This window comes from Epinephelus fuscoguttatus, linkage group LG19 (genome assembly GCF_011397635.1).
Source record: "Epinephelus fuscoguttatus linkage group LG19, E.fuscoguttatus.final_Chr_v1".
NCBI lineage: Eukaryota > Metazoa > Chordata > Actinopteri > Perciformes > Serranidae > Epinephelus > Epinephelus fuscoguttatus.
In genome coordinates this window covers 1,140,747-1,167,721 of record NC_064770.1, presented here as the reverse complement: position 1 = coordinate 1,167,721, position 26,975 = coordinate 1,140,747, and positions in this window count along the sequence as shown.

Genomic DNA, 26,975 nt, shown 5'->3' with positions numbered 1-26,975 from the left:
TTCTACCGTTTTTTCCCCGTTAAAGGGTTTTTTGAGGAGTTTTCCTGATCAGCTGTGAGGGTCCTAAGGACAGAGCAATGTCGCTTGCTGTAAAGCCCTGTGAGGCAAATTGTGATTTGTGATATTGGGCTTTATAAATAAAACTGATTGATTGAGGCAGACTGACAGGTCTGATGTCTTATTCACTCAGCAGCTGACTTGTTGAATGATGGCGAGTGGATTTAATAATAGTGATAATAATGATGATGATAATAATAATGATAATGATGCTCATCACAGTGACAGTGGCAGGGCTACAGACCGCGGCAAACATTGGCAAATGACTCATTAACAATGGTTATACATGTAAAAGTGTGTGACCAAAGTCATGACGGCGGCGGGGGGGGGGGGGGGGGGCATATATATATATATATATATATATATATATATATATATATATGGCGTCTTGGACCATTTATAAAATGGTAACGAGGGCACATGTGTCCCCTATAAGTTTGCGCATTAAGAGTGCTTTTTTCGCCACTGACCGGTTCAGATTGCCAGTGCTATCTCTGTAGCATACTAGCCTTTCCCCTACCTCTGGGCTGTGTGATGTCACAAGCTTTGCTCCACTCTGTCTGTAGCTCTCTCTACTCATGGGACAGCTGTTTTCTTGAGGAAGAGGTGTTTCGGGATTGGATGTCTTCTCTTCTTCGGCTGGCAGTAGTCATCTTGGGAGAAGTGAGCACTGCAGACCCTATGGTCTGCAAGGTGCAGGGTCTGGACAGGAGTGTTAGCATCCATTTGTAGCACAACTAGCCACAACTTCAGCATCTCGCTGTCCGACAAAGGCAGCCTATTAAAGCTGTACGGGGTGTTGCGCGACATCCTGTTCTCGCGTTCGGGAAAAAGGCCCGTTTATTGGAGCACTCCAAAAACTCCGGTAACACTCCAGGGGGTAGCATGTAAAAGACTCTGTCCCAAACTCTGACTCTTCTAGCATAACTCACACACTTCATACACACATACTCACTCACCGTACCCAGCGGGGCAGCCCTCCCCCTGTCTGCTCCAACACTGACTGACAGCTGACTCCACTCATACCACACTCAGGGCCGCTACAATATGCTATCTACAGAGATAGCCGGTCAGTGGCGAAAAAAGCACTTTTAATGCGCAAACTTATACGGGACGCATTTGCCCCCGTTACCATTTTAGCTTGTTTCGCGGCTCCGGGCTGCATCCGCCTCCGTCAATACTGAACCAATTTAGAACGAGTGGTACCCATGAATCATACGCACACATACACATGGGGAAATAGAGCCCAGGTTGAAAAACACCAGAGTTATCCTTTAACCCCTGTCTGCCCTGTCTTCTTTCTTCCAAATATCACATAGTTAGACTTAGCCACAGACAACCTAAACCCCCACTTATCAGCCCAACCCTGCACCTTATCCAAGGCTCTCTGCATATCTTTAATCAAATACTCCACATTATGCCATCTCTTCCAGACTACTTCATCAAACATGCACCCATCTCTCCCTTCAAAGCCCTAGCAAGCCGCATAGGATTGAAAGACCTAAACCCTGACTGCTCCCCCTTTAGATTAAAGATAACTTTAAACTCTTCTGTGTGACTACTGTCCCTTCTCATTGTCTTTGCAACTACCCACTGCTCTTCCCCCTCATTCTTATCCTTACACTTTGAGCTAGATCTTTTCCTATTATTTTTTCCCTTGGGAGTCTCCCATCTCCCTCCTTCTTCGTCATCCATTTCATAATACAGTCAGTAGTTCACTTCCTTTGCTTAAAGTTATGCAATCTCCCCCGTTCGATGCAGCTGGCTTGCAAATGCCGAGCAGCACCGAAAAACAACCCCCTGTTTCAACAAAGCAACTGAAACACTGTTGGCGTAGTGTGACGTGTGTGGATGTGCTGCTGCCGTGGTCCTGCCAGATGCCTCCTGCTGCTCATTAGTCACACTTCTACTGTTATTATACACATATGATTATTGTCACATATGTATACTATCAGATATTAATATATACTTTCAACATATTGTACCACAATAGCCAGAATTATAACTATAATATTATTACTTTCATTAATGTTGTTGTAAGCTACTGTCATTACCATCTGTCCTGCATCTCTCTCTGTCTCTGTCTCTGTCTCTGTCTGTCTCTCTTTCTGTCTCATTGTGTCATACCGATTACTGTTAATTTATTATGCTGCTCTGTTCTGTATGATATCTATTGCACGTCTGTCCGTCCTGGAAGAGGGATCCCTCCGCAGTTGCTCTTCCTGAGGTTTCTACCGTTTTTTTCCCCTGTTAAAGGTTTTTTTGGGGGGAGTTTTTCCTTATCCACTGTGAGGGTCCTAAGGACAGAGGGATGTCGTATGCTGTAAAGCCCTGTGAGGCAAATTGTGATTTGTGATATTGGGCTTTATAAATAAAATTGATTGATTGATTGATCACAAATGGACAGACCGCAAACACTTCCACGTGCAGGCTTGCTCCTCAGTCCTCCACTCCACAACCGGATGACACTCGACACAACTTCTTCTTCGTTGGTCGCCTTTTTCTTCTCCTGCTTCCGCATCACGTTTCAAATTTCAAGTTTATTCACATGTCAACAAAAAGTACAGCTGCACACACATCAGCACCAGGGTATACCAAAGTATACCCCACGACATGTGAAAAGGGGCACCCCATAGAAGCTACTTAAAGCTCATTGGGAGGGGGCCCAGGATATTTAACATATAACAGCAAGGGACAAAAACAACACAACATAGGATACACAAAACAGTTAATAAAATACAGACAAACCTAAACAAAACAAAAACAGGACATTGATCCCAGTCGACATTTTCAAAGCAAATTATAGATACATGGACAATATTTCAGTTTTTAATTTCCTCTTGAAGATGGAGAGAGATCGGGCGGTTTTGAGGTGAGCATCAAGCTGGTTCCAAATCTCAATCTGGACCATAACACACAACACTTAGTTTAATAGTTTTAAGCCTTCGCTTTTTCCCAGTTATAATGTGTTTATTCCTGGTGTTGTGTGTATGTAGAGAGTTGCTATTTGGATTAAGCTCACAGGGTTTTGAATTTAACTTGCTAATTACTTGGTACAATGTGCATGCATTTTGATAGGTGTTGAATTCGGGAAGCCTTAGTATTCCATGGCGACGGAAGAGCGGACTAGCAGGAGCATTGAATTCACACCAGGAGAGGGCATGTACCACTTTCTTGCAGGACTTGGAGTGTTTTTTGTGTGGCTAGGAAACGTGTTGCACCAGATGACATTACAATAATACAGGTGAGGTTCAAATAAGGTTTTGTATAATGTAAGAAACGTTGAGGATGGGAGAAAATATCTCAGTTTAGTGAAGAGACCCACATATTTAGAAAGTTTTTTCACAAGGGCCTCAATATGACTTTTAAAATTTAAAGATTCATTAAGGCTTATTCCCAGAAATTTAGTGGTGCTTACTCTAGATATTGCCTGTCCATCAGTTTCAAGGTGTATGTGCTCAGCATAGTCCCGTTTTTGGTGAGTGCGAAAGATCATGTAATTTGTTTTACTGGCATTTAAGGAGAATTTATTACATTTAAACCACTTGTCAATTTCAGAAAGTTCTTTATTTAGAAGTCGTTCAAGTTCAAATGGGCTCTCGTGGGCCAAGAGCAGGTTTGTATCGTCCGCAAACAAAACTTTGTGGAGCACATTTGAGGAATTAACAAAATCATTAATGTACAGTATAAAGAGAAGTGGTCCCAAAATGGACCCCTGTGGAACCCCGTGCTTAAAGGGATAGTGCACCCAAAACTGAAAATTCAGCCATTATCTACTCACCCATATGCCGACGGAGGCCCTAGTGAAGTTTTAGAGTCCTCACATCCCTTATGGAGATCGGCGGGGGGAGCGGCTAGCACACCTAATGGCTGACGGCGCCCCAGGCTAACGTCCAAGAACACAAAATTGAAACCACAAAATTCAACATGATCATCCGTAGTGATCCAAGTGTCCTGAAGCCCCGACATAAAAAGTTGTTTCGAAAAACGTCAAATGAACTCTGTTTTTAGCCTCACTGTAGCCTGTAGCTCTGACTGCTTGTCTGTGCTACACGTTCACGTGTGCACGCTTGCGCGAGACCAGCGAAAGCATGAGCTTTGCTTACCCGTGTTTACATCACGTGACACGTGCACCGCAGGGAGAGACAACAGTAACCACAGTAGCTAAAAGATAATTTGCAATACGGTCTTTTAGCAAAGGACAGCCCAACATGTCTGAAGACTTTGTTGTCTTTGTTGAGCCGTATTTGATTGAGTCCGAGTATACGGATGCAGAACTCGCGGCTACTGGACGAAGCAGCTGTCACAGTTCTTGAGCCTCAGCCAGCTGCAGAATACTGGAGTCGAGCACTGGAAACCTGGTGGTGTAGTTGTTTCAAATGTAAAGCAGTGCCAGCGGATGAGGAAAGTCTTTGTTGCTCAGACTGGGAATTGGCGATTGCCTGCACTTGAGAATCTGGACATCAGTACTGACAAGACTGCTGCTCTTCAGAGACCGTGCATCACCGATCACCCTGAGCACGCATATGTGAGCGCAGAGCACAGAGAAGCAGTCAGAGCTACAGGCTACAATGAAGCTAAAAACAGAGTTCATATGACGTTTTTCGATACAACTTTTTATGTCGGGGCTTCAGGACACTTGGATCACTACGGATGATCATGCTGGAGATATTTTGTGATTTAAATTTTGTGTTCTTGGACGTTAGTCTGGGGCGCTGTCAGCCATTAGGTGTGCTAGCCGCTGCCCCCGCCGATCTCCGCAAGGGATTAGAGGACTCTAAAACTTCACCAGGGCCTCCGTCGGCATATGGGTGAGTGGCTGAATGGCTGAATTTTCAGTTTTGGGTGCACTATCCCTTTAATAGGTCTATGTAATGATTTGTGGTCTTTCACATAGACATATTGTTCCCTTCCATATAGATAACTGCCAAACCAGTCCAATGCTAGTCCTCTGATGCCATAGTGCTGCAGTTTCCTAATTAAGATGTCAATATTGATTGTGTTGAAAGCTTTTGACAAATCCAAAAAAAACTCCAACTCCACAGTCACCACTATCGATTGCATCATTAATTTTTTCAATGAGATCAAGTATTGCCACACAGGTAGTACTATCCTTCCTGAAGCCATACTGAGATGCAACAATGATATTCAGTTTATTTAAATAATTGTTAAGTCTATTGTAGACAACTCGCTCCAGGATTTTAGAGAGGGTAGGCAAGATGGATATAGAGCAATAATTACTCGGATTGTTTTTTTCACCGGATTTGAAGATTGGGAGAACTTTGGCTATTTTTGCTGAATGCGGTACGACTCCAGTGGAAAGGGCTTTTAATATTCTGCTAGAAATCCACCTCTTCTTCGTCTTTAGGCGGATTGCAGCCGTTACTTACAAGGTGAATACCGCCACCCATTGAATTTCACCCATTTTCAGAATTGATAAATGTTACTCATACTGTCTCAGACAGTCTAAAATATCCTCCTGTGACCTTGTGTCCTCATATGTGGACATTGCATATTAGGTTTGCGCCACCTTATATTTTATTTTGCTTAACTTAGACCTGTTGTCCTCAATCCTGGGTGCTTTTGTGTGCCATCTAGTGGTGGTAAGGGCATATCCTAATCCTGATTTAAAAAACAAAACAAACAAAAAAAAAAAAACAAGATGGCAGCCATCTCTGCTGAGTCAGTCTGCAGCTGATTCCAACACAGGAGTGGACATGGTATAACACCTGATCAAATGTAATGGTTGAAACTTTTTTTTACGCTTAATAATGTTTGTAGTTTGATATGGCAACACGATATACGATTGACGACGATTGATATGCTACCAGTTGTAGCAATAGTAATGAGCTAAAATGCTGTAAATTTTGTACTCATTTGAGGACACTGGGACTTTATTATATTATCACAGCATTTTACATCGGCCAATTAAGTGTGACAGACTGTTCCTACAGACAAAAAGGACAGTCCTAACTTGGAGTATGGAGCAAGTAAAATTCATAGAGGTACAAGACAAACAAATCACAAGGTTTTTATGCTGCGTTATTTGCAATTTTACTTTTGCACTTGTTCAGACATTGAAATAAGCAGGTTTGAACAGTTTCAGACATGAACAGTGACCCCTAACCCATTGAAATACAAAACATTGAACATATGTTGCATTGTCTGCAATTTTCTTTTTGCACAACAACGTTCAGGCATTGAAATAAACAGTTTCAAAAATCCATCTTCCCCATATGAGGACAGGATTTTATTCCAGAACTGCTTACTGTTTAAAGATGAGTATTTTACACTCACCATGTCCATCTAATCCCAAATAGCTAAGAAAAATTAAAAATGCGCACCAAACAAAAGCTCAGGTCTCAGGAGGATATAATAAACTTTTTTCTCCCCAAAACACTTAATTTATAACAAAAAGGTGTACAACAATTGCCATACAAGAAAGAACAACATCAAGCCAGGGGTGTTAAAAGTCCATTCATATAAAGTCCTTTCAGATTTCAAAGAAAGTGCATGTCCTTTAAAATACTGAAAATCTATCTTTTTTGGTTCTCTGTATCTTCTAGTAAGGTGCCATACTGCTGGAGTTCAACAATAAATCTGTTAAAGCAGGTTTGGAGTCAGACCATTTCGATTTATGGTTATGAAATTTACCAAGAATGATCAGAAGCTGAATACTATTTATGGCATTGCTATCCATCCCATAGAACACAAAATGCAACATCATATCAAATACATTAATCCGTATATTAGTGCCAATTTTTCTATCTATCAAGTCTTGCATATATATCCAAAATAAACTTGAATGATCACAGTGAAAGAAACAATTAAATATTATTTCTTTTTTTTTTTTTAATATTTTATTTTCAGTTTTATGTAATTACACAAAGAACATATCAACATAACACAAAACAAGGCACAAAAAAACAAACAAACAAACAAAAAAAAGCAAGTCCCACTCCACAGAAAAAGCCCCAAAACCCTCAGCAAAAAAAAAAAAAAAAAAAGAAAGAAAGAAAGAAAGAAAAGGTCAGTGCATAAAGTCAACCCAAAAGATCACATCAAGGACTTGGCACAAGAGACACAGCCATGTAATCCAAATAAGGCTGCCAAACTTTCAAAAAGGTGTCATATTGTTTTCTCATACTATATGTAATTTTCTCCAGGAGAATGCAATTGTTGATCTCCAAAAACCACCTATTGATAGGAAGAGGGGAATCAGATTTCCATGACACTGCAATGCACTTCCTGGCCACGCATAGAACAATTTCCATAAATTTAAGTTGTGCATTATTTAGAGAACCACAAATACTTGTAAAGTTCCCCAGTAAACAAAGCTCCGGGTCCGGTGGAACATTAACTCCTGTAATCCTGGTCAAAGTGGAGCAGATGTTATGCCAGAAAGGCCTGACTTTTGTACACAGCCAGGTACAATGCAAAAAGGAACCAACTTCAATATCACATCCGAAGGACATTTCTGACAAGTTAGATTTGAAAGAATGTAATTTTTCTGGGGTAAGGTATAATTGATGTAGAATATTATAGTTAATCAATCTATAACAGGCGTTAATAGTAGCCGACAAGCTGCTTTGACATAAATCTGCCCAGAGCTGTTCATCAATTGTAACATTAAGATCTGATTCCCATTTCATTCTAGATTTGTGCAGACCGGGTTTTGGGCTCTCATTTACCAATAGACGGTACATTTTGGAAATGAATTTACATGCATTCCCCTCACAAAGCAATCTCTCAACATCATTAATGACAGGCAAGATCATTTCGGGACCCAAGTTAGCTCTCAGAAAAGATCTTAATTGGAGATAGCAAAAAAAGGTTTGATTGGACAAGTCACATTTTCTCTTCAGATGCTCGAATGACATGAGAAGTCCTTTGTCAAAGCAGTCCTCCAAACGATGGATTCCTTTTTGATGCCATATATTCAAAATCTTATTGTTTAGAGTCATGGGTATAAGTTCATTTTGTCTTAAAGGGCCAGTGTGTAAAATGGGTTGAAAACAGTGACATCAGTGGTCAAATTCTAGATTGCAGGGCTCACTCGCTCACCCCTCCCGTTGGGTAAATGACGGTGGCCTCGTAGGGACAAAAAGCCTTGCGCAGACACAAGTTTTTCAGGAGTATGTCTATCTAGGGATGAGGTGAATATTTATTTAGAAATCTTAACCATGTTACGATATTGTAGTGAATCACTCACGAGCAGGAGACCAGAGTAGCGTTCAGGAACAAGGCCCGTTTATTTGAGCACTCCAAAAACTCCTGTAACATTCCAGGGGGTAAAAGACTCTGACTCTTCTAGCGTAACACACACACTCCATACACACATACTTGCTTACAGTACCTAGCGGGTACCCCCTCCCCTCTCTGCTCCACCAATCTCCAGCCCGCACACTGACTGACAGCGTAGCCTGTAAACAGAGCTCAGTTGTTTATTTAGCCTAGCAATATCTCCGGACTATAGTAGCTGCAATGGATGACTTTGAACACAATTTTGAAGAGTTTCTTGTAGCGGACACAGATCCAGAGCCATACCTGTTTGAGCTGGAGCACAGGGCCGCCCCTCCCTAAACGCAGAACACGCGCTGTGCGTAGGGCCTCATCTTCCATGGGGGGCCACATTTTGCGCAAGGGGACGCATTTGCGCATATGCGCAATGGATGCGCACATGCACTACCGTGAGGCGGGCATAGAATAAGCTCAAGGAAGGAGAGAAGAGACCCGACTGCCCATGCGTCGCTGCAATGATTGACAGCACTTCACATCTGAACAATAAGAGGGGTGCGCTGACAGGCATTTACAGAGCTGCAGCAGGTGAAGAGTTGTCGACATGTCGTCCAAAAGAGCCTCAGGAGTATGTGCGGGGACAGGAGGGCGGGCAGGCTCCACGGTGGCGGAGACCCGAGCCTCGGGGGTATGTGTGGGGCCGGGAGGTCGGATGCTCCCAGAGAGGGGAGAGGGAGAAATATAGCTAAATAAGATGAAAATAGAAAAGAATGTCTCTGTATTTTATTTCTGTTTACAGTGTTTAATTAAGATGGGAGAGGCGGAGGGCTGAGGGAGATCGGACGCCTCCAGGGAGGCGAGAGGGAGAAATACAACAAAATAAGTTTAAATAGGAAAAACCTGTCTCCCTCTTTTATTTTATTTTATTTTATTTTCAGTGTTTAATCAAGGGTGGGGGATTGAGGTGGTGGAAGTTACTTTCTTTTGATGAGTAATTGATGGCTATTTGTGACTCACATTTGTTTATTTATTTCAGTTTGAAGTTATTTTTATTTAATATTTATTTATTTATTTATTTCAGGTTGAATTTTTTTATTTTATTTGACTCATACAGCCAAACTGCTGTATCTACAGTACATTTGTTATTGCCAGTAAAGGTTGTCAAGTTAAATGGCAAGTTGTTGTACGGTCATTTTGTACCTGTGATACATTTGGGATGGGGGCCTCCAAATAAAATTTCGCTTAGGGCCCCAATTTGGTCAGGGGCAGCCCTGCCGGAGCATACAGATGAGGAAATCCATTTGTTGGATGCTGAGCAGGCGAGAAGAGAGGCTGAATCCTCCGCTCCCATTTTGCTGCACAGAATGGGATTCGATGCTACTGCTACCATCGTTGGGGAGATATATCATCAGGAGGAAAAGCGCCGCAGAGAGTGCATCACAAGGAGTGAAGTTGCGTCTTCTTTTCCTCGCAGATGACGGTTCGGGTTCATTCTCTCCTGTTGCGTGGTAAGTGTGGTCCGTTTGCAAACTTTATAACTAAAAAAACTTTTCAATACTCTCCATTGACGAACTACTAACACTCACCGCTGTTTCCTCCTCCTTCTTCCTTCCTACCGCTGTCTTCGTTGGTTTATTTATACACGCGAAATGCGTTCTCTGGCTGGCTGGATTGTCTGCTCAGGCTGCCTTACATACATGGCGGCGCAAGATGGCAACCTCTCTAAAGCAAGGCCCTATAAGGCTACGAAAACCAAACAAATTTTATTTTATAGCAATTATACACTTATATAAACATATTAATGAGTAGAATATTCAGATTCGGATTCAGATTTGACAGTAAACCATGCCAAATATTACACACTGGCCCTTTAAAGGTGTTTTAGGTGACAGTTCCACTTTCAATCCAAGACTTTTGTGAACCTCATACCAAATTTTAATCAAATGCTTCAATATGGGGTTATCTGTCCTGTTGGCTACCGTTCTACAGTTATGCTTATCAATGAAGTCACTGTGTACCTTTTCTTTCAGGAGATGCAGCCCAATTTGTGTCCAAGAGGGGGGGCACTGCCCTCAGAAAAGGAAGGGGATAAATCTCATTTGAGCTGCTAAGTAGTAGCTTTTAAAACTGGGTAGTTGAAGTCCCCCTAATCCATAGTCCCATGTTAACTTCTCCATTGATATCCGGGGTGCCTTACAGTTCCATATGAATTGTCTGACATATTTATTAAGAGTTTTAAAAAAGGATTGTGGTAATGGAATGGGTAGGGATTGAAACAGATATTGCAGTCTTGGTTGTACATTCATTTTAATACAATTAACTCTGCCAATCAGGGTGAGAGGCAAACCTACGTAAATCATCTTCAGTCTTACTGAGCAATGGGAGGTAATTCAATTTATATAGGTTTTTGAGGTTGTTGTCTACAATTATTCCAAGATATTTTATACTGTTAGAAGGCCGTCTGAATGAACTAGTACGCCGGAGTTTGGAGTGATCAAAGTTTGTCAATGGAATAATTTCACTCTTTTCCCAATTCACCTTGTAACCTGAAATATTACCATAAGTATTTAATATAGTTTGTAATTTGGGAAGGGAATTGTCAGGATCTTTTAAGTGTAAGATAACGTCATCCGCCAGGAGATTAATTTTATGAACTGTCTGACCGACCTGGAAGCCCTTTATATCAGGATCCTGTCTGATTACTTCAGCTAAAGGCTCAATTGCCAAGACGAAAAGTCCTGGAGACAAAGGGCATCCCTGTCGGCTTGATCTACCTAAGGGAAACATGGATGAAACTTGTCCATTGGTGCTGATTTTCGCCCGTGCTTTGTGATAGAGAGTTTTTACCCAGTTAATAAATAGTGGGTCAAATCCAAACTTGGCCAATACTTTAAATTAATATGACCACTCTAACCTATCAAAGGCTTGCTCTGCGTCTAAAGCCACTGTTATACTGGGCTCTGTTTCAAATTTTGTTAAATGGATAATATTAAAGAGCCTACATAAATTGTCAGCTGAGGAGCGTTTTGAAATAAAGCCAGACTGGTCTGGATTTATTAGTTGTGACAAGTATTGGCTAAGTCTGTTAGCCAGGGCCTTAGAAATCAATTTGTAGTCTGTATTTAGCAATGAAATTGGCCGATATGAAGAGCACTTTAATGGATCTCTATTCTTTTTGTGAATCACAGTAAATATGGCAGTGGAGAATGATTCAGGGAGAGTTTGAGTCTCAGAGGCTAAATTAATAACATCCATGAGAAGCGGGAGAAGTAAATCCTTAAATTCCCTGTAAAATTCAGGAGGAAACCCATCCTCTCCTGGCGACTTATTTGCCTGTAATGAGCCCAGAGCCTTTTCAATTTCTCTTTGTGTGAAAGGCAGATCAAGACTATCTTGGTTTTCATGGCCAAGTTTGGGCAATTTAACCATGGTCAAAAAATCATCTATCTTACTCAGGTTTTCTGGTGGTTCTGATGTATATAAATGTGTGTAAAACTGTTTGAATATGTCATTAATTTCTGTTGGATTATATGATACAGAGCCTTTTTCAGTTTGAATTGAATTAATTGTCCTAGAGCTTTCTTCTTTTCTTAGTTGCCAAGATAATATTTTGTGTGCTTTCTCTCCCAATTCGTAATACCTTTGTTTGGTTCTCAGAATATTTTTTTCAATTTTGTAAGTATGTAATATATTATATTTGAGCTTTTTATTTACTAACAACTGGTGTACTTCTTTAGACTTTGATTGTTGAAACTCCTTTTCCAAATTCAAAATGTCTTTTTCCAATTCTTCTATTTCTGCCATATATTTCTTTCTGCCATATATTATTTGTCTTAAAAAAGTAAAATATTTTGGCGTCCTTCTGACACCTTCAAAAATATGTCTTGAATAAATGACTCATCATCATAATTGGGTGCATATAAATTTAGGAGAGTCCAGGGCTCTGAGTAATTTTGACAATTCACTAAAATGTATCTCCCCAACGTGTCCACAATGGTTTCTCCAATTGTCCCAGGGGTGTTCTTATTTATTAAAAAAGCCACTCCCCTGGCTTTGGAATTAAATGATGATGCTATTACATGTCCTACCCAATCCCTCCTCAATTTCTTAAGTTCCAGTGATGTTAGATGGGTTTCTTGTATAAATGCAATATGTATCTGCAGTTTTTTCAAATGTGTTAGGACTCTCTTCCGTTTAACTGGTCCATTTAACCCATTCACATTAAAGCTAACAAATTTCACTACTCTATTCGTCTCGTCTCGTCTCGTCTCATCGTCCTCCGCTTATCCGGGTCCGGGTCGCGGGGGCAGCAGCCTCAGCAAAGAAGCCCAGACAGTCCTCTCCCGAGCCACCTTCATTAGCTCTTCCGAGGGAACCCCGAGGCGTTCCCAGGCCAGCCGGGCAATGTAATCCCTCCAGCGTGTCCTGGGGCAGCCCCCGAGGTCTCCTCCCGGTTGGACATGCCCGAAATACCTCCCAAGGGAGGCGTCCGGGAGGCATCCTTACCAGATGCCCGAACCACCTCAACTGGCTCCTCTCGATGTGGAGGAGCAGCGGCTCTACTCCGAGTCCCTCCCAGATGTCCGAGCTCCTCACCCTATCTCTAAGGCTGAGCCCAGCCACCCTGCGGAGGAAACTCATTTTGGCCGCTTGTACTCGCGATCTTGTTTTTTCGGTCACTACCCAAAGCTCGTGACCATAGGTGAGGGTTGGAAGACCTTCAGAAGACCCTTCATGATGGAAGATAACAAGAGTTGGTGTACCTGGCCCGGAGGGTTACCGGGGCCCCGCCCTGGAGCCAGGCCTGGGGCTGGGGCCCGTGGGCGAGCGCCTGGTGGCTGGGCCTTTGCCCATGGGGTCCAGCCGGGCGCAGCCCGAACCAGCTACATGGGCTCGTCCCCCTGCAGACCCACCACCCGCAGAGGGATCCAGAAGGGTTCGGTGCAGTGTGGATCGGGCAGCAGACCAAGGCGGGGGCCTTGGCGGTCTGATCCTCGGCTACTACTCTATTCATCAACAGTAAATATTTTTACAAAAATATTGCTCTCTCCATAAGATAAGTGTGCCTCATACAACCAAGTAGTAAAAATTAAAGCACTGACCATATAAAAAAACGGCAAAAAACAACATCTCTCCCCACCCACCTCCTATGGCAAGCCGTTTTAACATTTAATCGCTAAGTCTGACTATCCGGAATTACCATTATAGATATCAATAACGTCATTTTGACTAGTGGTAATGTCATTGTGACTAGTATAAATTTTAATTTAAGATATCTCTAACGTCATTCTGACTAGTCAAAACTGAATTACAGATATCTCTAACGTCATTTTGACTAGTCAAAACTGAATTATTAATTATTATTATTTTTGCCATTCATGTGTATGGGGTTTGTCATTATAGATATCTACAATTACATTATGACTATCTATAATTCCAGTTTGAGATATCTACAACGTCATTTTGACTAGTCATAATTCAGTTGCAGATATCTACAACGTCATTTTGGCTAGTCATAATTTGAATTCAAGATATCTACAACGTCATTCTGACTATCTGAAACTCAATTCAAAATATCTAGAAAGGACCATGTAGATATCTTCAATTGAAGATAATTAAAGATATCTTGAACTTGAATTATGACTAGTCAAAATTAAATTGTAGATATCTCAAACTGGAATTACAGATATCTGCAATTCAGTTGCAGATATCCGAAATAACAATTGTAGATATCCGCAACTACATTGGAGATATCTATAATGACAAACCCCATACACATGAATGGCAAAAATAGTTTGAATCTTACTAGTCAAAACTGAATTACAGATATCTGTAATTAGAGTTTTGACTAGTCAAAATCTAATTACAGATATCTTGAATAAGAGTTTTGACTTGGCAAAATTATGTTGCAGATATCAGAAATGAATATCCAGTCTAGCGATTAAATGTTAAAACGGCTTGCCATTCACCTCCCTACCCGAGTGCCTACTCTTGAACACTGAACATTCAGCACCATCTACCCTATCAAACTGGGATGTGCACTGTGCACCTATCAAACTAAACATGTCACCCCCCTACCCTGGGGCTCTATCTAAAATTATGGACTTATATTTATAATTATCCATTTTAAGTGGAAAAAATAAAGATAAAAACAAATGCTAAATACTACGGAAGCCCTAAATGGCCATACATACATACATTATATTTCCGCCGTTTTCCCTTGATAACAAGATAATTCCCCTCCGTTTTCCCGTGATAACGAGATAATTTTCCTCCGTTTTCTCGTGATAACGAGATCATTAGAGAGGTAATGAATGAAACGTGATAGGCCTGAGATTTCCATCACACGCGACATGTCATGCTGACTGACGTCTCCTTGAACACCAATGTAGGTAATGTTAAGCTGAGTTCTCTGTTTGTTTGTGTTTTGTTTTGTGTTTTGTACAAGGAATGTTTACAACAGCTGTTTGTCAGCGTACTTGATGGCTTGCTAGTGAGGTCCGGGTTTTTTGTGTCAGTGATAATACTGACACACAATAAAACTTGTGTGCAGCGTGCATATTAGTCTGCTCCTCTCACTCAGGAGAAACTGGGCACAAATAACCACCCCTCCCAATGGATACTGTGTTGTGTATTGATACCTAATGTTACGTGAGCTTGCTAGCTATACGCTCTCATTTAGTTAACGTAACGTTAGGTTATGTTACTCTGGTAAGAAAATAAGCACCACGAAAAGTTATCTATTTTTTTCTGAGCCTCCCAGCGCTAACACTTCTGTCATTCATTCAGCTGCGCCAAAATGGATGATTCGTTCCTTGCTGCCTTGAGGGATACTGGGATACCTGATGCAAACCTTGAGAAAATGTCGCAGGACAAGGTAAATAACATCAACACAACCACAATATCAACACTTCCCAATAAGTTATCATGACATGGGACCAATGGATGCCATGGACGTCTAGTTAAATATGATGTTGATGATGATTTTGTTATTAAAAGATCATCTACTTACCTGATGTTTCGGTAAGAGAAATTTTTATAGATGAGAAACGTTTTTACTTACCTGGTCAAGCTGTAAAATGAATAAAACTGATGATAAAGGGGAAGTTACCTGCTTTGATGAAAGAATATTTGCTGTCCTGATAAATTGTGTGTATTGTTGTGTTATGTGCAGTGAGCTAATTTCTTTTTCACTGTTCAGTGGTTATCCACAAGACAGCCAAAAGTAGTACTTAAGCTCATGTCAAAAACCGTTTTGTACAGTTTTGCAGTTAATTGAAGAAAAAAAGGAAACATGCAAATATTGCATGCCCTACATCAATAAGGATGCTGTCGTTATAGAAAGAGAAAGCCATACCGGTATTTCTGTTTTGTTTTCTTTTTCTCACATAGCCTAAACTAAATCCTGCTAACTGCTGACAACCCACATTGCCCCAATGTATTTCTCATTATGGTTTGCTTATCCTTAGATATAAGTAATGAAACTGCTATTCAAATGTGACATAATTTAATTGGAAATTCTCATAATTACTTATTAAATACTGTACCCCAACAAAACAGTAATGAAAATCCTTCTGAAAACACATACCCTAAGAATATGAATATTGCCAGTGGGTTGTGAAAATACCCCTTATTGGTCTACATTAGAGGAATAGTTCACTTAAAAACTCACTTTACGGCCATAAGCAGCAACTTTCTATGGGGTCCAGCCACTGAATTGATGAAGACAATGATGTCGTAACTCTGTGAATATTATGTGGATTGAAAAATTTCAGTTGGCTTTTGACAGACATGGAGCCTAAACCATGCCATAAAGTGAGTTTTAAAGTGAACTATTCCTTAAGACAGTAACCTAACCAGGATCCAAGATCACCTGCCTTAATCTCATATTAATGTTGATACTAACGAGTTTTTTGTTGTTGGCTTTTTTACTCTGGCAGGTGGACCAAGATGTTGTCAGGATGATGAATGAGGAAACCCTGTCAGAGTACATTCCTCATTTTGGAGATCGTGTGTTTGCCAAAAATTGGACAGGCTCAGCCTCAGCAGAAGCTGGGAGCAATGCAGATAAGAAAAAGAAACTTATAGAACGCATACGAGCTAAAATGAAACTTCCAAGCTCTGGCCAAGCAACAACAAGCTCATCAAATCGTACTTGCTCAGGACTTGGTTTGGGAAACAAGAATGCTACACGAAAAACAAGAAAAATAGAACTGGGTTGGATGAATTATCAAGATGGTTATTTCAGGCAGGTTAGACGACCAACTGGTGGGGGCACAAGAGAGATCATTGCCAGGAAAGATCAATCAATCAATCAATCAATCAATCAATCAATTTTATTTATAAAGCCCAATATCACAAATCACAATTTGCCTCACAGGGCTTTACAGCATACAACATCCCTCTGTCCTTTGGACCCTCACAGTGGATAAGGAAAAACTCCCCAACAAAACCCCTTTAACGGGGGGAAAAAAAAAAAAACTGTAGAAACCTCAGGAAGAGCAACTGAGGAGGGATCCCTCTTCCAGGATGGACAGACGTGCAATAAATGTCGTACAGAACAGATCAGCATAATAAATTAACAGTAATCCGTATGACACAATGAGACAGAGAGAGAGAGAGAGACAGAGATAGAGAGAAAGAGAGAGAGATGCAGGACAAATGGTAATGACAGTAGCTTACAACAACATTAATGAAAGTAATAATGTTATAGTTATATTTCTGGCTATTGTGGTACAATATATTGAAAGTATATATTAATATCTGGTAGTATACATGTGTGACAATAATCATATGTGTATAATAACAGTAGAAGTATGACTAATGACTAATGATGGCAGCAGCAGCAGCAGCAGCAGGAGGCATCTGGCAGGACCACGGCAGCAGCACAACCACACATGTCACGCTGTCCAGGCACCGCTGCGATATGAGTTAATCTGAGAGACAGTGGAGCACAAAGGCTCCGGAGAAGAAGCCGAATTAGTGACATCCAGAATGGCCGAGTTAGCAAGCTGCAGTAATAGAATACGAGAGAGAGAGAGGGAGAGAGAGAGAGAAGGAGAGAAGGTGCATGGTGTATTATAGGGGTCCTCCGGCAGACTAGGCCTAAGTCAGCCTAACTAGGGGCTGGTACAAGGCAAGCCTGAGCCAGCCCTAACTATAAGCTTTATCAAAGAGGAAAGTTTTAAGTCTAGTCTTAAATGTGGAGACGGTGTCTGCCTCCCAGACCGTAACAGGAAGATGATTCCACAGGAGAGGAGCCTGATAGCTGAAGGCTCTGGCTCCTGATCTACTTTTGGAAACTTTAGGGACCACAAGTAACCCTGCATTCTCAGAGCGCAGTGTTCTGGTGGGATAATAAGGCACTATGAGCTCTCTAAGATATGACAGAGCTTGACCATTTAGAGCTTTATAAGTTAACAGTAGGATTTTAAATTCAATTCTGGATTTTACAGGGAGCCAGTGCAGAGAAGCTAAAACAGGAGAGATATGATCGCGTTTCTTAGTTCCTGTTAGTACACGTGCTGCTGCATTCTGAATTAGCTGGAGAGTTTTTAAGGACTTACTAGAGCTACCTGATAATAGAGAGTTACAGTAATCCAGCCTTGAGTTATCAAAAGCGTGGACCAATTTTTCTGCATCTTTTCGGGTCAGGATAGGCCTAATTTTCGCAATATTACGCAGATGAAAAAATGCAGTCCGTGAGGTTTGTTTTAAATGAGAATTAAAAGACAAATCTTGATCAAATATTACTCCGAGGTTTCTTACGGTAGTGCTAGAGGCCAGAGCAATGCCATCTAGAGAAACTATGTCATCAGATAAAGAGTCTCTGAGTTGTTTGGGGCCAAGAACAATAACTTCAGTTTTGTCTGAATTTAACATCAGGAAATTGGTGCTCATCCAGGTTTTTACGTCTTTAAGGCAGTTATGGAGTTCAGTTAATTGATTACTTTCTTCTGGCTTCATCGATAAATACAACTGTGTATCATCCGCATAACAATGGAAATTTATAGAGTGATTTCTAATGATGCTACCTAAAGGAAGCATTTATAGAGTAAATAGGACTGGTCCGAGCACAGAACCTTGCGGAACTCCAAAACAAACTTTAGTACATAAGGATAATTTATTATGAATGTTAACAAACTGAAAACGATCAGATAAATAAGATTTAAATCAGCTTAGTGCAGAACCTTTTAGGCCAATTAAGTGATCCAGTCTCTGCAGTAGAATTTGATGGTCAGTTGTGTCAAACGCCGCACTAAGATCTAATAAAACAAGTACAGAGATGAGTCCTTTGTCTGAAGTAATCAGAAGGTCATTTGTAATTTTAACTAGTGCTGTCTCAGTGCTATGATGCACTCTAAGTCCTGACTGAAATTCCTCAAATAAAATATTATCATGGAGAAAATCACACAGCTGGTCTGCAACTACTTTCTCAAGGATCTTTGACAGAAAGGGAAGATTAGATATTGGTCTATAGTTGGCTAACACCTCTGGATCCAGGGTGGGCTTTTTTTTTAGTAGAGGTGACACTGTGAACAAAATTCTAGGAGATGGGAAGAAAATATTCTTTCCTAAGGGGAAATCGCCAAAAGGAAGAGTTGAGGACTTTGACGTCACACTTTGTGTTATGGGCTCAGAGGAGCCCTTAGATGGCACACTCACAGTCGGGGAGTTGTACGATACAACTCATCATAAAATACTCAGGTTGTACATTTGCTCAAAGAAAAGACAAAGTAATGATTCAGATTTAAGTGACACATCAGCACAAGCCGAGTCACCAGAGAGATCCCAGGCAGCAGAGGCTCCCACCTCTTTCTCCCAAATCTTTCTCTCATATCATGTCACCTGAGTGTTCTTGGAGCTCTCGGGCCTTTGTCTAGCTCCAGCCCCTTCATGCATGCAGGTGTACCATCAACCTTGAGTTCTAATTCTACCCCAACTTCTCAGACATCTATGGCCCAGACATTTAGTCTGTCTCCTGATAATGAAGTAATTTTCCTTGATGATGATGGAAACATTTCCTTGGATGTTCTCTGTGACACACTGATTTATCAGCCTCTCTATGCTTCTGAGCAGCAGGCATCAGATAATGTCAATGAAGTTCAAGTGGATTCCAACCCTGCCTCCAGTACTAGAGATTGCAGAATAATCCAGCAAGTGATAGAAATCGAGAATCCTGAACCCATGACTGTAGTACAAAGTTCCAACCTTGTGCCCACAAACAGTGGCAGTGACACAAATAGTCAGTCAGCACCACTTGAAGTCATAAATCAGGAGGCAAGTTCAAACCACACCTCAACAACCAGCTCACCTGTAAATTTCTATGAGAATCCAGAGAACATTGTTGAGAAGCAGACCATTATTATTTGCACAGTGCATTGTCTTTCTGACATGACTGAGGCATTTTCAGTTGAGAATATACTAGATGCCAATATTGGATTTAAACGTGTGCTGGAAAATGGTGAGTTGGAGAATGGAGTTGGAAGTGGGCTTGTTATGGACTGTCTCACTGATTTCTGGAGCAATTTCTATGCGTCAAGAACCTCTGAAACCACATACAAGATCCCCACATTGCATCATGCCTTTCAAGAAAGGGAGTGGAAAGCTGTTGCCTGTATTCTGGCCTTTGGATGGCAGTTCAACCAGTTCAGCTGGCTCCGCCATTTCTTAATGAAGCTCTTTCCATATCTTCAAAAAACTGCAGCCTTATGGAGGTATTTTTCAACTATATCAGCCCCACTGAGAAGGATGCACTTACAGAGGCTTTGACTGATTTCAAGGGAGCTGATATGGAAGAGCTTCTCACCATTCTGAGCAGTCACAACTGCACCACTTTACCAACAGAAAACATTTTACCAATATTGTTGGAAGAAATCGCACACAAGGAGTTGGTACAACAGCCATCATTTATAATAAAGTGCTGGAAGCCAGTCCTGGAAACTATTGGAGAGTCTTTGAGTGGTGGAGTGCTGGACAAGATCCTTGCTGATCTTCAACCATAGGCAAGAAGTATTACAAAATACATTCAGATTCCAAACACAATGTCACCAGCAGAGAGGACCACCTCTCTTCATCTTCTGAGATTTGTCAGAGAAATTGATCAGAGAGAGATTAGGTTCCTTAGGTTCTGCACAGGGTCTGACCTTTTTCTGTCAAAAACCATCAAGGTTACATTTACTGACATGTCTGAGTTCTCCAGAAGGCCTGTGGCCCACACCTGCATTTGTGGACTGGAACTTACATGCAACTACAGCACTTATTCAAAATTCAGGTCAGAGTTTCTGTCTGTGTTGCAAAGCGGAATATGGGTGATGGATATGGATTAAACATGGTATGTGAAGTAAAGACCTCAGAATGGTCATGGCTGTGATGTTCTTAAGAAATTGCACTGATCTTTAGCAATGAACCTGCACATGCACGCATCCATCAGGGAGCATGACCATAGATTATACCACTTAACTACAATCAGCCACTAGGTGTCAGTATTTCATGTACAACAGTGTCATGAGCACCATAAATGCTATGTAACATACAAACATTACACTAAGGGCTAAGTATTTCAAAGACTACAACATATTATTCTTAGAGTAACAATGTTGTGATTGCTGTGATTTTTAAATGTTGTATTTCTGGAGCATTTTGTATACAGTATAGGTGTTTAGCATAGATACATGAGATCACTTAGATGATTTGAGTGTGTTTTCATTACAAAGGTGGAAGAGTGGCTTCACCAAAAGCCAACAATGTCCTAATAACTTCAAAATGTTACATGCTTGAAGATACTTTAACAGAGATAATGCATTTTGATACATTTTGCAATTTTGCACAAAAAGTTGAAGTTGTTTTTGATACATTTTGCAGTTTTGCACAAAAAGTTGAAGTTGTTTACAGAAGGGTTAAGAAACTTACAAGTTATTTTTGACTGAAGCTATAATGTACCAGACAGCAAAATCTGAAGCAAAGTTATGCATTCATGTTTTAATGCACATGCTGGTCCTTTTTGTTGTTTTAAACTCTTGAATTTTACCCAGAGGTACTGTTAGAGAATTACAGTTTCATTATATCATTCCTAAATGTATTTTCATACTTCTCATACAACAAGCTTTGCTTCATGTACACTGCAAAAAGTTTTTGCTGTGTAATGGGATGTTGCGTTACTGCGGTCTATCCTATCTGTGGTTGCGTGTGGCCAAACAGCCAAATCGCATAGAATAATACACGGTTTCAGAAGTACACGGGTCTGTGTCAGTCAGTCAGGCAGTCAGTGAGTAGTCTCGCTCACCAGACCTTTCTCAAGAAAAGAAAGGTCTGTCTGGGCCGACTCTCACTTTAAGATTGGAGGAAAAAACGCCCCGGCTGCTTGTATTTCTTTCAACCAATCACAATCGTTCTTGGCGGTGCCACAGCAACAGTGCGCTTGCAAAAATATTGCTGGGGGAAAACAGGTTTTGGTGTAACATGGCCACAAAAATATTGCCTACAGGACATGAACCATGGCAAAAAAAAATGGCTACATCCCCGCAAGATCAAACACTGCAAAAGTTAGTAAAGGACGTGTTGAAAACTGCAACCGGAGGTGGTAGGGCGGGACTTCAGCGGGTGGCTCGTTCCGCTTAATGAGAGACTGATCTTTGCAGCGAACTTCCACCCACTCAGACTAGTCAGTGAGAGAAAGAGAGGTTACATGAATGACATCAAGAAAGCAGAACTGAATGAGTCCCTTGTCAACCATGTCCCCATTGAAGTTGCCCACTGACTGGAACTCCTGGAACAAGTCTCTCCAGTATTCTGCATTCTGTCTCCAATAGTTTCCCCACCAGCTTTCAATCCTTTGATTGGCGGTACTTCTTCCTTGAAGGACACAAGGTCCATGAACTGTGCCATTTTCATCCTCATGCAGAAAACACTGGAATCTGTTCATATGCACATTCTCAGTACCGAGATCCGATCTGATTATTTTTGGGCAGCCCCCCCGCTCACTGACAGCACTGATGAAATAAGCTGCAACAACCTCAGGTTTACTGTTTGTGATATTCGCTTGCATCCAGATGATATGGCGTGAGAAACCATCAATGCACCCGTTAACTCCGATGCCAAAGGGTGTGAGTTTATCGTAGGAGTCCATATGCCAAATGTAATTTGGTCCCGGAATGCTGTAATGCCTTCTTCTGAGTCTCCTAGCTCTTCTCTGTCGTATACCTTCCAGGTCCAAAACGGATTGCACTGCATACACTAGGTTTCTAGCGACCTGCAATCCTGCTGCTCTGCATCTCTCAGTCATCATCCGGTATCCATGGAGACGCCCGGGGCCTTGTAGCTGGTCAGCTATGTAGTTAACAACGACATCAGGCTCACTTAGACTGCGCCGCTGATAAAGCTGAAGTCTTGCTAACTGTCTTCTTAGATGACGCAGACTAATGTGTAAATTATCTGTAATAGCAAGGCATAAAGCTATTTCAGCCTGTGTCAGGCCTTGATTGAAAAGATATGTGATGCGGTTATTGATATTCTCCTGCTCCTCTGACATTGCTACACTGAATGATATTTCCTGCAATGATTTAATAGAAGACTATCGTTTTGTTTTCTCGAGTTAATTAACTCGTTATCACAGGAAAACGGAAGAATTATCTCGTTATCACAGGAAAACGGAGGAAATAAAATGTATGTATGTATGGCTGTTTAGGGCTTCCGTAAAATACACCCATTTAAAAAAAAAACAAAAAACAAAAAAAAAAACACTTGCAATAACATTAACTTGGTTGTCTTAGTCTGAAATCTGCCTCAGTCAAATGCAGATAAATGTAAACATTACTGTCATAACTTACAGTATCCAGAGTGTCTTTAATATATCAGGACTGACGACAGTATTAAACTGGTGTGGTTACTACAAACTGGATTCACACAGGAACGCCGCTGCTTCCTTTGGTGTTTTGAAGAGTCTCCTCTTCCCATTGGGGAGCGTGATCCTCAGGGTTGCAGGATGAAGCAAAGCAAATGGAATCTCCCTGGATCGAAATTCCTTTTTCACTTGATCGTATTCCTTCCTCCGCTTCACTAAGGTGGCGCTCAGGTCGGGGAAAAACATCACCGGCTTGTCTTCGTAGGTGATGGGCCCTTTTCCCTGGATAGCTGTGAGGCGATGCGAAGGATTCTCTCCCGGTCCTGATATTTGAACAGCCGAATCAGAGCGGGTCTCGGCCTCTGATCAGCAGGTGGACGGGGTGACAGGGCACGGTGCGCTCGCTCGATTATCAGTGGCTCCTTAAAGTGTCCCGGTCCTAGGCTGGTATCCAGTTGACAAAAAAGTTGACAGGATCATTCCCTTTACAGCCTTCTCGCAAATTAATGACGCGTATATTATTGCGTTGGCTGTAGTTCTCGAGCTGGTCGACTTTATCCATTAGGAACTCGTTCTCCTTTCTCAGCTTGGTAACGCTAGAGTCGAGCTCCACCAGCTGGTCCTCCGCTGTGCCAAGACGCTCCTCTGTTTCAGCAACACGAGAGCTCAACTTGCCTAGCATCGTTTTCAGTCCAGAGATGGACTGATTTAATTCTGCCGTTTTGGAGTAGAACTTTTTAGAGAGAGCCTCATTGCCATTTCTTATCTCCTGGAGGAGAATGAGTAGATCTCCGCCGCTCAGGTGTTCCTGTGCCGTCGCCGCCATCATGCTAGCTTCCTCGTGGTTGCTCTCGGTAGTTTTTTCTGCGGCTGTCAGGCTCCGTTCACTCACTTTTTCTTGGCTAGGAAACTTGTTCCTGGATCTCAAGTCCATACTGTAGTTGTACGACCAAGTTATAAGTGGGTTTGGGTGTTTGAAATAATTTTAAAACGGATTTATTCAGAGAGCCCCCGGAGCAGCATCTTACTAGCTTCACCACATCACATGACTCCCTAAATATTGTTTCTTTATCTGAATTACAAAAAGCATGTTTATAATTTATATTTAGCTTGAATATTTCCAACACTTTATTTAGCTGAGTAAATTTTAAGTAAGATTTTGAATGATACATCTTTCACTTTATTATTGATACCATATTAGTTTGAAATAGAACAAGCCTTTTTTCCACCATCAATCAGCCATGATAGAGGACAAAAAGAACTTGCTGCAGGAGGTGTAACACAGTCCAGAGTATTTCTGATGTCTCTGTTACTGCACGGTTTATTCAGAATATCAATATTTCCAATAAAAATATGCTTAGACCTGATATCCATGGGGACAGCATCAAAAATAATAGTATATTCTTTTGGTGTAACCTGTACCTTGAATTTCTGAAGAAATTCTGCAGCAACATACCCAAATACAAAAACCAGAGTGCTAAAACTCAAATTTGTGATGTCATATGCTATGAAGACTGGAGCTGCTCCATAGACAACGAATGGGAGACTGATTTTGTGGACCCACTGAATGTTAGTTTTCTTAAAATGAGCTAAAAATTCATTGTCTGTGGAGTATTTTTAGCTCATTTTAAGAAAACTAACATTCAGTGGGTCCACAAAATCAGTCTCCCATTCGTTGTCTATGGAGCAGCTCCAGACTTTATACCCCATGACAAGTTTGAGACTGCCTTCTCCGGTTTCTGGCTTTGAGAGAGAGTAGCTCATGTTCACACAGGGGCGGAAATCCCGGGGGAGACAGGGGGGACATGACTCCCCCTTCAGTAAAGCTGTACCCCCCTAGAATCATTTGAAACACAATTAATAATTTTTGAACAATGCAGTAGTATTTATTAAAAGCACAATGTAGGCGGTGCTCATTATAATCGCGCAATAATGTGTTATTTAAATCTTAAAAGATTTAGTCCCCCCCCTCCCCACACTCTTTCCAATGGGCGGGGCTGCTTGGCAGCAGTAGCAGCGTGTGGCTGGAACCACTGCTCACATCGCGCATCGCAAGGTAAGATGTTCACTCACACAGACACAGTTTAACTTACACAAGTTACAACGCATCCCATTTACTGTTACAACAAGCCCCAGGCCCAGGCTGATAATATAAACTGTGTGCAACATTTCTCATGCATTGTTCAAAAGCCTACTCAATTACGAATGCTGCTAAGCTAAAAGCTAATGATTAAGCTCAGAGTTTAGTGATAGAGAGGACAGGAGAGAAAGAAGAGGGAGAGGACAGGACAAGAGCAGTCAGTGGCGGAGCAATGGGTACCTGTCTGTAGGGGTCAGGGTACCTTCAGGCAGTTTGTTTTTTCGTTTTAAACCAAAAACAAAAAAACGGAAATACCATGGTTTTCCCGCTGTTTCCTTTTTCGTTTAAAACGAAAAACGAGAAAATGGAGCCATTTTTCCATTTTTGTTGTCAGAATCAAAAAACGAAAAATGACAAAACCAAATTCAAATAACAGCCCGATTTTGTTTTTTTGTAGATTCATTTTTTCATTTATTGTTTTGGACAAAAAGTAGAACAGCGGTGACATCAGAGGCGGAAGTAACTTCAAAATAAAAGACAGGAAGATAAGATTACCTATAAAAGATATCCTAAAAAACTTTCCCATGTATCTTTTATTTCCACTTGCACCTAATGTTTTGTGCATTTTGAAAAGCTGCCTGCCATTGCTGTGAGGAACTTTTTATTCATAAAAATAGAAATAAAATGTTATGATCGCAAATTTTATGGCTACAGTAAAACTTGTTATTCAACCATAGCGTTGCTGTTCAGAGACTAATAAGGGAAATCGTCATGCATATTGTTCCCATGAAGGACGTATAGGGATTCCCTCAAAGGTTGTGTTTTAATATTCATTCACTGAATTCATTCACAGTAGGTGGTTTTGTTTTTGTAGTGTAAATATTGGTTTGGTGTTGGTACTGTATGTGTTCCCCCACACCTCCACACAGTATGTATGGAAGTACAAATGAGCAGTACAGAAGGTATAATGACTTTTGACATACGAGATCTTTAACTTTGTAAAGGATTGCAACTGATTTTGATATTTTATTTTTAATATAATTAATGTGTGGTTTCCAACATAGTTTATTATCAATTATTACTCCAAGAAATTTTATTTCAGATACTCTTTCTATTTCTATGTCATTTATTATGAGTTTTTTGCTTGTTGAGGTTGCACGATTTCCAAATATTATGAATTTAGTTTTGCTTAAGTTCAGTGTTAGTTTATTGTAGTCAAACCAACTCTTCAGTTTTTTTAAATCATTTTCCACATCATCCAGAAGCCGTTCTAAGTTGTTGCCACAGCACAATAAGTTGGTGTCATCTGCAAATAATACTGTTTTCATTATTTTGGAGATTACACATATTTCATTGATTTACAATAAAAATAGCAGTGGTCCCAGAACAGATCCCTGTGGAACCCCACAAGTGACATCCTTCAGATTAGAGTTGACGTTATAAATATGAACATACTGACTTCTATTTTTTCAGGTAACTACTTACCCATGTTAAAGCAACCCCTCTAATTCCATATTTAAATAACTTTTTAATAATAAGTTGTGACAAGTGTCAAAGGCTTTTTTCAGGTCAAGAAATACACCTACTACATATTCTTTATTTTCAATTGCTGTTGTTATTGAATCAACAAATTCAATTATTGCGTGTGCAGTTGTTCTTTTGGATCTGAAACCATATTGCTGTTCACATAGTATATTATTTTTTGTGATGAATTCATTTAGTCTTGTGTAAAATATTTTTCCAGTATCTTGGAGAACT